We start from the raw sequence: 13587 nt of genomic DNA on the forward strand, positions 1-13587 counted from the left end.
CATTGTTGGGGGCCAGACTCTGCTATCAAGGGAACAGAGCTGATGTGCTGGGGCTGGGGAGCCAGAGCCTATACTCTGAGCTGCAGAGAAGACACAGAAACGCGATGCTCACCACTGACCACTGTCACTATGTGAATTTCAGGTTGGCCACTGATGTTTAGACAGAATATTTCACACTGCAGTCTCTAACAACTATGATGAAATGAGCGAACTGGGGGGACAGTGAATCCTCTATTCACCCCTTGCAACAACTCTGAGTATAATACACAAGTAATATTTTTATCAAAGAAGATACATTCTCCAAGCACGATTATCCTATATTCTTTGGCCAGGAGAAGTAGCTTAGAGAACCGATCTATAATAGTCACGCAAGGAAGACAGATGTGGGGAAAAACAGGAGAACCCGTGGCTTGACAAGCTCAGGAGAACCGGTGGCTTGACAAGCTTAGGAGACTTGTGAGCGATAAAGGGACTGCAATGGATGAAGGAATGAGTATAAGGCAGTAGCCATTCCAGAGGCTGCCCTGAGAGAAAGCTGTGTTTCAGCCCCAGTGCCTGGCACCCAACAGGAAACCTGTAAGTGTTTGCCGAACATGAAATAATGGGAATTGAGAGACTGCAACCTGGAGAAATTACAGATCCCACACATCTGTGTAAGGTTCGAAGGAATAAGGAGTTTGAAGAGCAAGGGGCACTCTGAACGTGGAGCTGGAAGAACTGAAGAGGAAAGAGAAACTGCCTCCAATGCCCAGTCCCAGCGCGGGGAGCAGAAGAAATGGCAGCACCGGCCAGGAGATGAAATGTGCGGCGCTCTGCAGGACCTCCTCGGGGACGTCACGAGGGGATGCCGTGTTGGCGCACTGAGCCAGCTGACAGCACAGCGGTGGACACGCGGAGGGCTCGTGAGGGCATCGGAAAAGCAGTCTGTCTGGGACGTTCGTTTTCCACGGTTAGATCGAAGGTACAACAGATTAGGGAACATAGAAACCCAAAACAACTTGAAATAATGAGCTGTACTTCCTTTAAGAAGAAACAGTCTTTGCTTTAGTCCCATGAATTTGCAAACATAGTGAATCTACAAAATAAAATCACTTGTTGTCACAGAGGCTATAAATTAATATTAAACTGAACCTCATCCTACTTTTTTAAGTACCAGAAGCTATGGACTGATTTGACATTTCTCCCCTAATTACCTTTTAACTCCCCATTACTTCAACAAAACAAGACATAACTAATCGATGATTTTACTAAGCATCCCTGAGGACTATTTTATCTGCGCTGTCCATACAGCTAAACAAAACTAATCACTTGTGGTCCAATGTGGCAAAGAATCTGGTAAGACCGTGTGTGTGTGTGTGTGTGTGTGTGTGTGTGCACGCGCATGTGTGTGCACATGTGCTTCCAATCCTATTCTCATTTCTTTTTAAATAAACATTTTAAATAGCACTGTTGCTTAAATAAGGACCGCATTAAGACAGTAACTGAATCCAATGACTTAATTCATTTTTGCAGCCTCTTCAGGTGAGACTGAATTATCACTTAATGGCTCTCTTTACTATTCAAAAATGAATAGCTTACTTTAAAAAAGCACACAAGAAATAAATAATGTGAAATAGAATACTTGAAGTGAAATTATAATCATTATGATGCTGTCACCTTAACATCTATAGACTTAATTGTTTTACAATTGACTTGACATGTGAGAAAAATGTCCAAGGCGAGACAGAAATACGCTGCTGAACGTTCGCCGGGGGGGAAAGAAACTGAAGACAACACAAATGCAAAAGCAGAACAATGAGGCTCGCTCTCAGGTGTCTAATCCAGGAGACCACTGTGTGCAGCCGGGAGACGGTAATCACAGGGTTTCTTTATTTTTTCTTTTGCTCTATTTTTCTTTTTAAAAGGTACGCAGCCAAGAGGGTTGTCGTGAGCCACATACTGTAAGCACCAGCATAATGAGGTGGCCGCCTATGTTCCCAACAGCATGAGGTGCTGAACTGATACAAACTGATGGCTGCAACTTCTAATAGCCTCCTTACTGCTGCAGACACACTTCTGTCTCCCTGCCTCCACCTCTCCCCTACGCTTCCCAAGAAGGAGGCAAACGGAGGAAGATGCTGCGCTTGGAAACAGGAATTCAACACATCGTTGGGAGACATGCTAGTGAGGGAACCGTCAGGAGAAACGGAAGCTCCACTTCCACGAACGCGCCCATTTGAATTTCCTGGGCTGGCTGGTTAGTGTCAGAAACGGCGCAGAACCACGGCGCGAGCTGCTGCATTAGCAAACTGGCCCAAGTATCTGTCGTTTATGCTTCCCCACTGCACAATCGGAATGGAAACATTTGCTCTATTGGAAGGCAGTGATAAGGATGGATTTTTAAAGTTTCCATTTTTAAGTGAAAATGAAAGAAAAATGCTCTTCTAGATGTGTTTTGCCTTTGAGCTCCATTTGAAAAAAAGAAAAAAAAAAGGCAGAGAAAGCCGCTGTGAAGGTCACCGAGTGAAAGAACTTCCTCAGGGCACAGAATAAATTAAATCCCAAGGAAAAAATAAAATGTGATTTCCAGAGTGTGAGGCACAAACTCCAAATGACAATGATTGACAGCCAAACTATATCCGTGCAATATCCAAGACCGCACGTTCTCATTTACCTCAGTGTAGCCAGCAAGCGCCCATTAAACATCCGTCTGATGCCCAAATTAACCTTCTTGGCAAACTGAAAGAGGCACAAACTATCATAATCAACCTTTCATTATCACAGCAGCCTCTAGTTAAAGGGTCAGAATAATTGTGCCATCAGAGCCTTGATTGTTTTCAATCAACAGACGGCTGGAGTGACAGCTCGGTGATGGAGGGGTCTGATGAAACCGCACCAGGCCTAATCAGAGCAGATGAAAGGAAGGCATGATTGGTGCAAATGAACAGTCGTGCCTCTCCTTTTCATTTACAATCTGAAATTACTCTTAAATTTGTGGGGGTTTTTTCCCTCCCTTATGAGCACCACTGAAAGAATGTTTGACTTATTATGAGTTCTGACAGTGCAGAGTTATAAAACACAGGTAGGGTTATCAGCTGAGGCTTTAAGTGGGTATTCAGCATAATTCTAACAAATTCACTCTTGAAAAGCACAAAATGACTAAAAAGGCTTCCAATGACCTAACCTCTCAGCGCTGTTTGATTAACAGACCCATTTATTCCGCTGGCATTCTAAATGATGAGAAGATAAAACCGAGGGCAGAAATACCCTGTGAATGTTTTCTCTCAACCCACTGCTCTGTTTGCTTCGGTACTAGGTCCTCTGCCCCAAATCCTTCCTGGCCTCGAAGAACACCACATTCAAGGCTCAAAAGCACTCACCCGTCAGAGGATATGTGTCAAATAGGGGTTGTTTTTGGCTGAGAACATGAAGCTATGCTGGGAACCACAAGTAGGAAAGGGGCTGGAACACACCAACCCTAATGCTGGTACCCCAAAGAGTATTTGGGGAAAAGGAATAAGAAATTCTGTGATAGGCGAGGCTAAACTTGCCCTAAAAGGAATTTGGAGAAAACCAAAACACTATAAAACTGCATTTACATAGCAGTTACTTTTTTTTTTTTTTTAAGATTTTATTTATTTATTAGAGAGAGAGAACATGAGCAGGGGGAAGGGCAGAGGGAGAAGGAGAAGCTCAGCAAGGGAGCCTGACATGGGGCCTGATCCCAGGACCCTGAGACCATGACCTGAGCCGAGGGCAGCCGCTTAACCGACTGAGCCACCCAGGCGCCCCTACATAGCAGTTATTGTTAACAAACTACAGACATTAACATCCTTAAAAAATTGAATGACGAATGGAATACACACTTGGAGTGGCAAAAATAAGCTTCTAACTTCTATTTTTTGTCTTGCGTCTTGAGATCAACCAGCCAATGCTGAGAGTACTAGGATTCAGGACAGTACTGCAACACAAAGGAAAGCCTTTTAGCTGCAAAGATGAATATGCATCTAATTTCCGTGTGTCTACCTGCGAGTGTGCGTACGGTGTGAACCCCGCCTGCACGTGTGGAAGAGACGGGGGACGGGGTGGCTGCTGGCTCAAGATTCAGCATGGTTTTTAACCTCTCCACTCAAAATTTTTACATAAAATTTAGGCCATTTTATTTGCTAGATTGTGAGTTGGAATGACGGCATAGGGGCATGTAATTAACAAAATAAAGAGTTATTAAACACAGCCTGAAATTTTCCAAGCGATATTTAGCAAAATTCATTCCCTCGTACCTAGACCTCCTTTACGAGTCAACGGATCACCAGAAATGTACACAGAATGTGCAAAATTCCCACAGTTCCTCCTACATGAAACACACTTCAAGCAGGATATTGCTGACTGTCCTATGACTTGCTTTCTCCAGCACCTCAAAGTTTCTCTTTTGATTGTTAGTTAAGAGACAATCCTCAAAGGAAGCTATCTGGCAAAGGGTTCCATCCCAAGTGTTCTCCAAATCCAGCCCTGCTCTCTTGCCGCGTTCTCAAGGCCCATACTCTTCGGTGGCCACTTTACTTCCCGTGTGCACACAGGCATCTCCAGCAAGCTGTCCCGGTGACAAATACTCCAGCATCGCCTGATGGACTAGCTCTTCTCCCAGTGCGGTGTTGGCTTTTTAAGGCGTGACTCCCTCTGCTCACAAGGCAGTCTGTGTGTGCACCAAAGAGGAGTGACTTCGTGACACTGAACTCAATTTGAAACAGGATTTCCTAGCTGGTCCACAGAGCATGAAGACGAAACACAAGCCAGGCTGGGTAAACACCTGTTCTCACCCCCCAAACCCGAGAAGTGTGGAACTGATAGTTCCCACGCACCAGTCCCTCTACATGGCCTAAATCGTGCAAGAAATGAGAAAGGCAGAAATATTCTTCAGCGCAGTTGGCAAACCTGATAAGTCAAACCCTTTGTTTATTATCTAATTGGGCTTCACTCCAAAGAGTGAATAGTCCCAGAAGTGGGCAGAATAAGAAATCGCTCACAGTCCTCCGCAAGTCCAATGTCATTCTCACAGCCAAAGAGAGGGATGCCTAAACTGCATTTGCCTCCTCACGAAGTGCTGTCCTTTGTGGATGGAGAGGTTCAGTTTTACTTTCAGCTGTGAGTAATTTCCCATTGTGATTGGCTGACTTATAGTCAATTTAGTATAATTAATGCTAAATTACATTGTCATTCACATAGAATTACAAATTAAAAGCTATATTAAGAGCAAATGAATTAATCAAAATTAATGATATTATGCTCACTTGTTTTAAAGTGTTAATAAGATAGGTCCTTCTAAAACATTTAAACTTCAGAGCACCATCCATCACTCCTTCAATTTCCTGATTTCCTGGTGTGGTCAGAGGAGGCAGCGTGTGGGCATTTTTCGTCAACAAGAACACACAGAAAGATGTGTGCATTCACCTCCTGCTTGCAGGGCTCCTTTTGGCTTCTCTTCTTGAAGCGTAAGTAATGTCTGTGTCACTTACTGACACTGCCTTGTAAAATTTTCTCTAGACAAAGGGGAGCAACGTCCAGAATTTTTGATGTCTAGCTCTAGAATTCATCAAGAATTTCTTTTTTTCCTGAGAGGATTTTTCTTCCTGGTTATGTTTTGTCTACCAGAACATCGAAGTCTGTTTGCACTCCTCCAGTGTGTCACCCCAAGTCACGAAGAAGTGGTCAGACTAGGGAGTAGAACCTCAACCCAGAGAACATATGACTCTGTACTGTGGGCACAAGAAGTCTGAGAAATATCTTTAGGAACGCTGCCGAGGATTGTTATCTTTTCTAGAATGGCCACCTTTTCCTCTGGATGCGCCAAGTTATTTTTACTGGAAGCAAAAGTTCTGGAGGCAGGAGTGGGAGAAGCAGTGGGTAAGGATGTCAGTACTCAACAATCAACGTCAAGGCTTCTACATCTCTTTCGAATATAAATAATTCTGCAGCCTCTGAGCCATTCCATGGTTAATTTCAAGATCCTGTCCCTTAGAATGCCCAGAACAGGACTTCTCTATGGTCTCTGTGGCCACTGGACACTCAACTGGCCTGATAAGGATTCCCATAGAAATAGTCTGGGATGCAGGATACGGGCCACAGACTCCTTTCCTTGGAAAGAGACTAACATTTATCAATTCCAATAAATTAATTTTTTTCTCCTTTTCTCTTAAGCCTCCTATTTAGGCCATCACCCAGCTGTCAGTTTCTGCTACCTAAATTTCTAACTTCTCAATGTGTTGTTTATAAAATAAAAATATAATGATTAATCATTTCCATTCATTCCATCCAATTTCTAACTGCCTGCAGACTTCCCAACGCACTGTCTACACAGCTGCAGCGAAAATAATGGTGCTCCAGGTTCTCTTTCAGACTGATTTAAATCCCTTGATAGGATTTTAAAGTGATCCTCCCTTATGGGCCTTCTCTTCCTGCTTCATCCTTCATCACCTGTGCCTCGAAGGAAGGCAAGGTGGTTCCCTGCCTCAGTCAGAATTCTCCAGTCACTTCTCCTCATCAAAGCACCTAGAGCCCCAATTTTCCAGGCTCTGATAAAGAAAGACCCTCAGCTACACTTTCTCCTACTGCTTTGTATTGGAGTCATGTTTGCAACTTCCCACAAAGCTGTGCAACAGGTGAAAAGGAAAATTGGTAATTTATTAGGAAATGTATACTGCTGGATTACTCATTATAGGTTAGTGGAACCTCTTTGACGTAGGAGAAGACATATCAGGTACTTTGAGTTCCTGCTTTCTTAGAGATCTGGTATATTTCAAGAGAATACAGTGCGACCTACGTTGAACGTATGCTGTGAAGTGAGTCAGTCACTTACCCTCTGTGAGCTTCAGTTTCCTGACTTGTTAAAATCTGGGTAATATTTGCTTTATCAACCTTAACAGGCTGATGAGAGACTCAAATGAAATTATGTACAGAAAAATGCTTTTAAAATATAAAGCTCTCCGGGATTATAAAGTATTGTTATTGTTGCTATTATTATTGATGAACTTCTGTGCCTCGCCTCAGGGTTTCTACCTCGTCTATAGCTTATAGTTGGGTTTTATTTTTAAATCCCTGATAACCCAGGTAGCAGCAAATATTACTGCAGGCCACCAATGCATAAGTAATATTCTCCAGCCATCTTTTTCCTTCGCACAGCAGCAACAACAAAGTATCAGTCTGGAAACAACATGAATCACAGTGAAAATTAGAAGCCGAGAACATAAATATGTCATATCTCATAAATCACCTTGTTGTTCTGTTGTGCTCACTTTAAAAAAAAAAAAAAAGAAAAAAACCCGATTAACTCATGGGAACAACGGCACATGAATACAAGTTAGGTCTCCTGTAATTTCTGATAATCGCTGCCCCTCGCAGCCACTTGACGATGCACAGCTCTAGTGCTGAGGATTAGCCGAAGCAAAGTCCCTCTGAAATGAACGTGTCATGCATCGTGCAAAGGCACACAGCCCAGGCGAACAACAGCAAGGCCACCAGTCAAGCTCCTCTGGGATGCGTCCTCACTGAGGAATTAGCCGCACGTGCATCAGGAGGAATGACTAACCGTACACCCAGCAGCTTCGACCACCAAGCCCTGAAATAGCAGCGTTGCGCGGTGTCCCGCTGGGGGGCCCTCAGAGGATAAAACATCCGCTGGGCACAGCACTATTTGGGATGGGAGGGAGCCACAGATTATTCTCTTCCCCAACACCCACAAGAAGGAAGCAGAGGTATCCTCATTACATTTGTAGACAAGGCCGTAGCTAGCGGGGAGGGAGTGCCAGATGTTTCATCAAGAAAACCGAGAAATGGTAAACGTTTCATTAGGTTAAGGACTGGGAAGTAAAAAAACAAAATGGGATACCACGAAGATGCCCAGAAAGTACCTATCTGAAAAAAATACTAATGCCACATGCATATATGAAATTGAATTGAGGAAGGGTGGGAATATAATAAACGATTACAGTTTTGTTTGGGGATGAGAGTTTTCAGGCCACGGCGTTTTATTCCAATTCTAGTTACCAAGGTCCAAGTGTTAAAAATAACGCTCTCACAGAATTTTCTGATTAAATGACCACCCACAGTCTGATTTCTTTGAGGCTTGGACTGTACCACCCGGATCGACAAAGGTTTGCAAAGCTGTTTAGCGGGCACATACGATGAACAAGAGGTAACAATGAATAAAGCACTGAGGAAAAGGGAAAGGGACGCTATGTCGCGTTGAAATGTCCAGACAACAGCATTTCATTTTCCAACATACCCAGATCATGTCAACACGCCCCAAATTAGCAAACTATTTGGCACAGGTCCGTCCCCACTGGGAAGGAATCAAGCATGGTGGGAAAGAGTAGCAGGTGGGAAGCTTCTAAGACCCACAAAAGCAGGGCCGTGTCAGTCCTTTCCACTCTGACTGCCCAGAGCCCGTGATGTAGCAGGCAAAAGTAGCACTCAGTAACACGACTGGGCAGGGCAGACACGCAACAACGATTTGAAATAAACGAAGGAATGAATGAAGTGCATGCCACGGAGCAGAGTCAGAACTAACACCACGGCCACACATGAAAGGAGGCAGGCTTGGCTGTTGCCCTTTCGATCTGTGGGCATCACAACAGAGGACACGAATGGTCCAGCCCTTCCAAATTTCTATCAAAGTCACAGGAGGGACACCTGGGTGGCTCAGTCGGTTAAGCATTTGCCTTTGGCAGATTTCAGGGTCCTGGGATCGAGTCCCACATCGGGCTCCCTGCTCAGCAGGGAGTCTCCTCCTCCCTCTCCCTCTGCTGCCGCTCCCCGTGCTTGTGCTCTCTCTCTTTCTGACAAATAAATAAATAAAATCTTAAAAAAAAAAAATAAAGTCACAGGATTAATCTGATGCACCTCTGTGTCCATCACTCCCAAGTACTTTTGAGCTTTTGTTATGAATTTAGAAGCTATGGACCAAAGTAGGAAGGGCCCATGAATTAGAAGACATGAATTTGATCTCTAGCCTTGTTACCTCAGTTTCTCCCTTTGCACCACAGGACAGCAAAGCAAGATAAATGCAGGAGCATTCTTGAAACTGTGGTATGATATTCAAATATGAAGTATTATGACAGTGCTGTTTAACTTACAGTACTGTTCAAAGTCCTTGCTTCTCCCTGGCCAGAAGTACATTTGGATCAATTTATAATGTAAAAGATAAAAGATGAAAGTTGCGTGGATCACTAGTGCCCTCTGCTTTCTAGCCATAAAGGGCTAGTTGCTTTTTGTTTGGGCTCACCTTCTGGGACTCCTTTTAAATCAAACCATAAGTGGGTGAACTTGTGGTACAGATAAAAGCCTGGAAGGGGCTTGTCACAAAAACACGGCATCTGAGGTTGTTGACTACTCTAAACAATGTGTGACTCGTATCTCTAAAGATATAAAGTAAATGTGTCATTAATAGTATGACTTATGGAAGCAAATTTCCAACAAAAATATAAGGAAAAATGCAGTTTTTTAAAAGGCCAAACTCAGGGGCGCCTGGGTGGTTCAGTTGCTTAAGCAGCTGACTCTTGATCTCAGCTCAGGTCTAGATCTCAGGGTTTTGAGTTCAAGCCCCGTGTTGGGCTCCATGCTGGGTGTGGAGCCTACTTCAAAAATAAATAAATAAATAAATTTTTAAAATAAAAGGCCAAACTCATTTTGTATACCAATTCCTAGAATAAACCCAGCCCAGTGTAGGAATAGCAGGATATATTTTTATCAATTCGATGCATTATAATATTCAATACATTTTAATATGAAAACTCTATGTTATTGTTTTTATTTATTATTTATAGAGAGCAAGAGAACAAGGCAGTGTTCAATGCAAACATAACAGGCACAGCCTCTGCCTCTGGGGACACACAGCCAAAGACAAATGTAAACACGATTACCCCCAACCCCAAACCAGGGGACTCATCCCTCTTGCCATACCAAAGTAGAACGTGACCAGGGAAAAGGAGACTGTCCTGCTAAGGTCTGATCCTGTTTAACATCAGTGATGTGACCACTGAATTGTTTGGTCAAAATACAAAAGGAGGGGCCCTCAACCCAAGGTTAAGAAAGAAAGAAAGCGTTGATGTAGGTACTGTTCTTATAGTTAGTCCTCTTCACTGAAAATAGCAATTAGTAAATAAATTAATAATTGAAGGAAAACCAAAATTCTCCATGTTCAGAGATGAAACTAAACTAAATCTCTCTAACCCAATAATGGAATACTTCTAGAAAGCTTTTTACCCCAGGATCTAGCTTCTAACACGGCACCTAGCACATAACATTCACTTTTATTTCCACAAACTATCTGTATCCATTTTAAATATCCTTCTTGTTTCTGCTACTTCAGAGATGAAATAATAATCCAGACAGCCAAACTAATGGTTAAAAATCAGGGGCACCTTGGTGGCTCAGTCGGTTAAGCATCTGACTCTTGATTTTGGCTCAAATCATCATCTCAGGGTCCTGAGATCAAGCCCTGTTGGGCTCCATGCTCAGCGGGGAGCCTGCTTGAGATTCTCTCTCTTCCTCTCCCTCTGCCACAACCCCAACTTTCTCTCTAAAAATAAATATGTAAATCTTAAAAAAAAAAAAAAAAAAAAACCATAAGGATCCCTCCTATTTGGGGTGAGGCATAGCAGAGGAAAACTGAGTTAACAAACCTGTACTTGGCCTTACACTCCAACATGGTTTTGGGCATTTCATAGGTGCTCAATAAATAGTGATGGATGGAGAACCATATCTGCTCCGTGTGCTAGCAAATGTAAGAATTCACATCATATTCAGGCTTTTTCCACTCCCATGGAAAGTGAGCCCTCATTCTGGTAAAAGAGAATCTGGGGTAGAATCTGTTCCAGGAAAGAAACGGATTAGACAGCACTTCCTGTGAAAATGAAAACAGACCCAGTCCGTGGGAGTGGTATGGAATGGTTTCATGATCTCACTCAAGGTTTATAGCAGGACCCCCGCTCAGCAGTCCGAAACTCTATGTTGAATCTAACAGGAAAAATTTAACAAGACCCTACTGAAACAAAGTCCTACATTAGAGCTAAAACACGAAAGCCAAACAAAACTGGTGGAGATTTGCCAGGTCACGAACGCATGTGACCTCATGCCCCACATTTCCTCTCCAGCTAATTTGCTCATTCTTAGTCCCCTGTTTCTTTGAGCCCCATAACCAATTTGGTGTCTTTTCTGGAACCTAGAAATCGCTAGCCTTGAAACATCAGACCAAATTGTTAAGCTGAATTGAACGGAATTTTTTAAAAAGCATTTTTCTGAGGGGACTAAAGTGTGTATACGGTGCAAGTCTCCATGTTACCCCATGAATGTAAAGACAAGTTACCCCACAGGCCAAGTAGTTTCAGGCCATGGAAGGGAGGAAAAGATTGTTTATGGGGGATGAAGAAGCTTTCTGTGAGAGAAGAGACTTAAAGTTTAAAAAGGTCAGATGGGGGGGGGGGAAAAGAGCAGATAGAAGGCATAATCTTGGGGGATTTCACAGGTTTCCAGACCCACAGAATGGTTATTACAGCCTGCAGCACATTTTATCAGGAAAGGAAGTGGATAGGGACAGCAGGAGAAAGTTAAAAAGAGTTTGTTCAGTGAGGATAATTTGAAGGTTCTTATGACGTCTTCAGAGACAGACTGCGTGAAATCTGGTGAATAATGAAAATGAGACCTTTTCCCGAAAGAAAGGGAATGTCCCAGATTATATTATTGGTTGACAGTGGAAGAAGCACATGTGTAAACATGCGTGCACACGTGTGGGTGTGTGTGCGCGGGTGTGCGCGTGCGTGTGTTTACTGGGTTCTCGCCTTAAGTTACTAGTTGCACATATTAATCAAAGAGCCCTACCCCTCCATCCGCTTTTCTATTACCTGTCCTACTTTGTGTCAATTTCCTTTCTCCTCCCCCACACCCATTGCTTCACTGTTCTTCTTTAAGACATGGGATGGGGATTTGTCAAAGTCAATGAGCACTTTATTACAGTGAGAACGTTCCATAATGAACAATTCAGCAATTTAATGAGATTCTGTAGATCTGTCTCCAGCCTGTCCATCAAGATTCACTTGTATAAAGCACCCTGACACTAATCCTCTGGCATACCCAATCTTCACCCTGGGCTGAATATTAGATTCTTCCATGGTATATTGCATTGCTAGTATAACCTCAGCAAAAATGACGAACTTAACTATACTTGAGGCAATATAGCTGGTCTGATTTAATTTCTCTCTATTGGGTTGAGTAGGAGGGAATTACTTATTTACTAAGATAAAGCAAAAACAGTTTCTTATTGCCTGCTGAATGCCTAAATTGATCATATTTATGTGAGTCTTTTAATTCTTTCTTGAGGACCAGGTACAAAAAAGATATTGCCTGCAGCAGAAAGCAGTTTTTAAAATTCTACATGATAATATTGGTAACCTTTAGAGAGGCAATTATGATAACTCTTAAGTGGACAGTATGGATTTTTTTTTTTCTTTTTGGATACTCAGACATCTGCACATTACCTCTCTGGCAGTCTTTTCAACCATGCCACAAAAGGAGATAGAAGCCACAAGGATGACTGGCTCAGATCTCAATTCAGTTAGAAATAATTAAATGCAGAATTCATTCCAAGTCTTTCTTTCTCCTTTGGGAAGTGAAGAAAAATTTGGCAACCTCCCACTTTGAATTGACCAGAAAATGCTGATGATTTGTGTTTATAGGGGAGAACCACAGATAATTAAAATTCATACCAAAAACTCATCCTCACCAATTTTTGACCTCTGCCTGAACAAACATTATCACAAATACCTAAGAAGCAGGAAAAAATATATAGCTTATTCTTTTTCCTTATATTTTCTTTGTCAAAACAGAGTGGAATGCTGGAGAGATGAGGACAGGTGTCTGCAGACTTGTATTTGTAGTGGCTCTGCTCTGTAACCCTGAGCAAGGCACTCAAGCCCCACTTCGCTCCTCTGGAAGATGGGGTGATAACAACGATCCTTCAAGCCCATTGTGACAATAAGTCAATAAGTTTGCAAAGAGTCTGGGTCCTGGAAGGCCCTCACTACACCATCACTCTTATCATCCTCACTGGTGAAGCACAAGTAAAGAAGGAAGTTGCTGATTAATGGAATACAAAGAAAGAAATAAGGAAGACATCAGGAAAATTGTATTATCAGTGAGTAGAGTCAGGTGCTGGATAATTAACAGCTACCTCCGCCTGCTCCGGCCAGAGTTAAGAGCACTCTCCGAAGGTCATTTGCTAAGATACCAGGAACTTACTGCCCCGTCAGCTAACAGAAGACTTCATATTTTCTCTTGTATTCTGTATATAAACAGCATGATCATGTATATAAATAAAATGTGTATTTAATTTGTTTTTATTTCATGTATTCTGTATACAAATCAATCAATCGTGAAATCGTGAAGGTACAACAAGATGGCTTAGCCAGTGTTCAGGGAGTGAGGTGGGCGATGTAAAACCAAAGGGAGAAGATGGGCTCTGACTGTTTCCCAAAGACACCATGTGGATTGTTCAAGTAAAGCCAGTGGGGATGAGTAGAAAAGGATTTAAACTGAATAATCAACTCGAAAACACAAAAC

At 42.6% G+C, this 13587-nt stretch overlaps 1 protein-coding gene across 15 annotated transcripts in view; it reads right to left on the reverse strand.

The window, feature by feature from the left end:
* Window positions 1-13587, reverse strand: part of KLHL32 (kelch like family member 32) — a 253190-nt gene that overhangs the window by 89388 nt on the left and 150215 nt on the right. The gene's annotated exons all lie outside the window — the stretch shown is intronic.

Source organism: Ursus arctos, unplaced genomic scaffold, assembly GCF_023065955.2.
Source record: "Ursus arctos isolate Adak ecotype North America unplaced genomic scaffold, UrsArc2.0 scaffold_13, whole genome shotgun sequence".
Taxonomy (NCBI): domain Eukaryota; kingdom Metazoa; phylum Chordata; class Mammalia; order Carnivora; family Ursidae; genus Ursus; species Ursus arctos.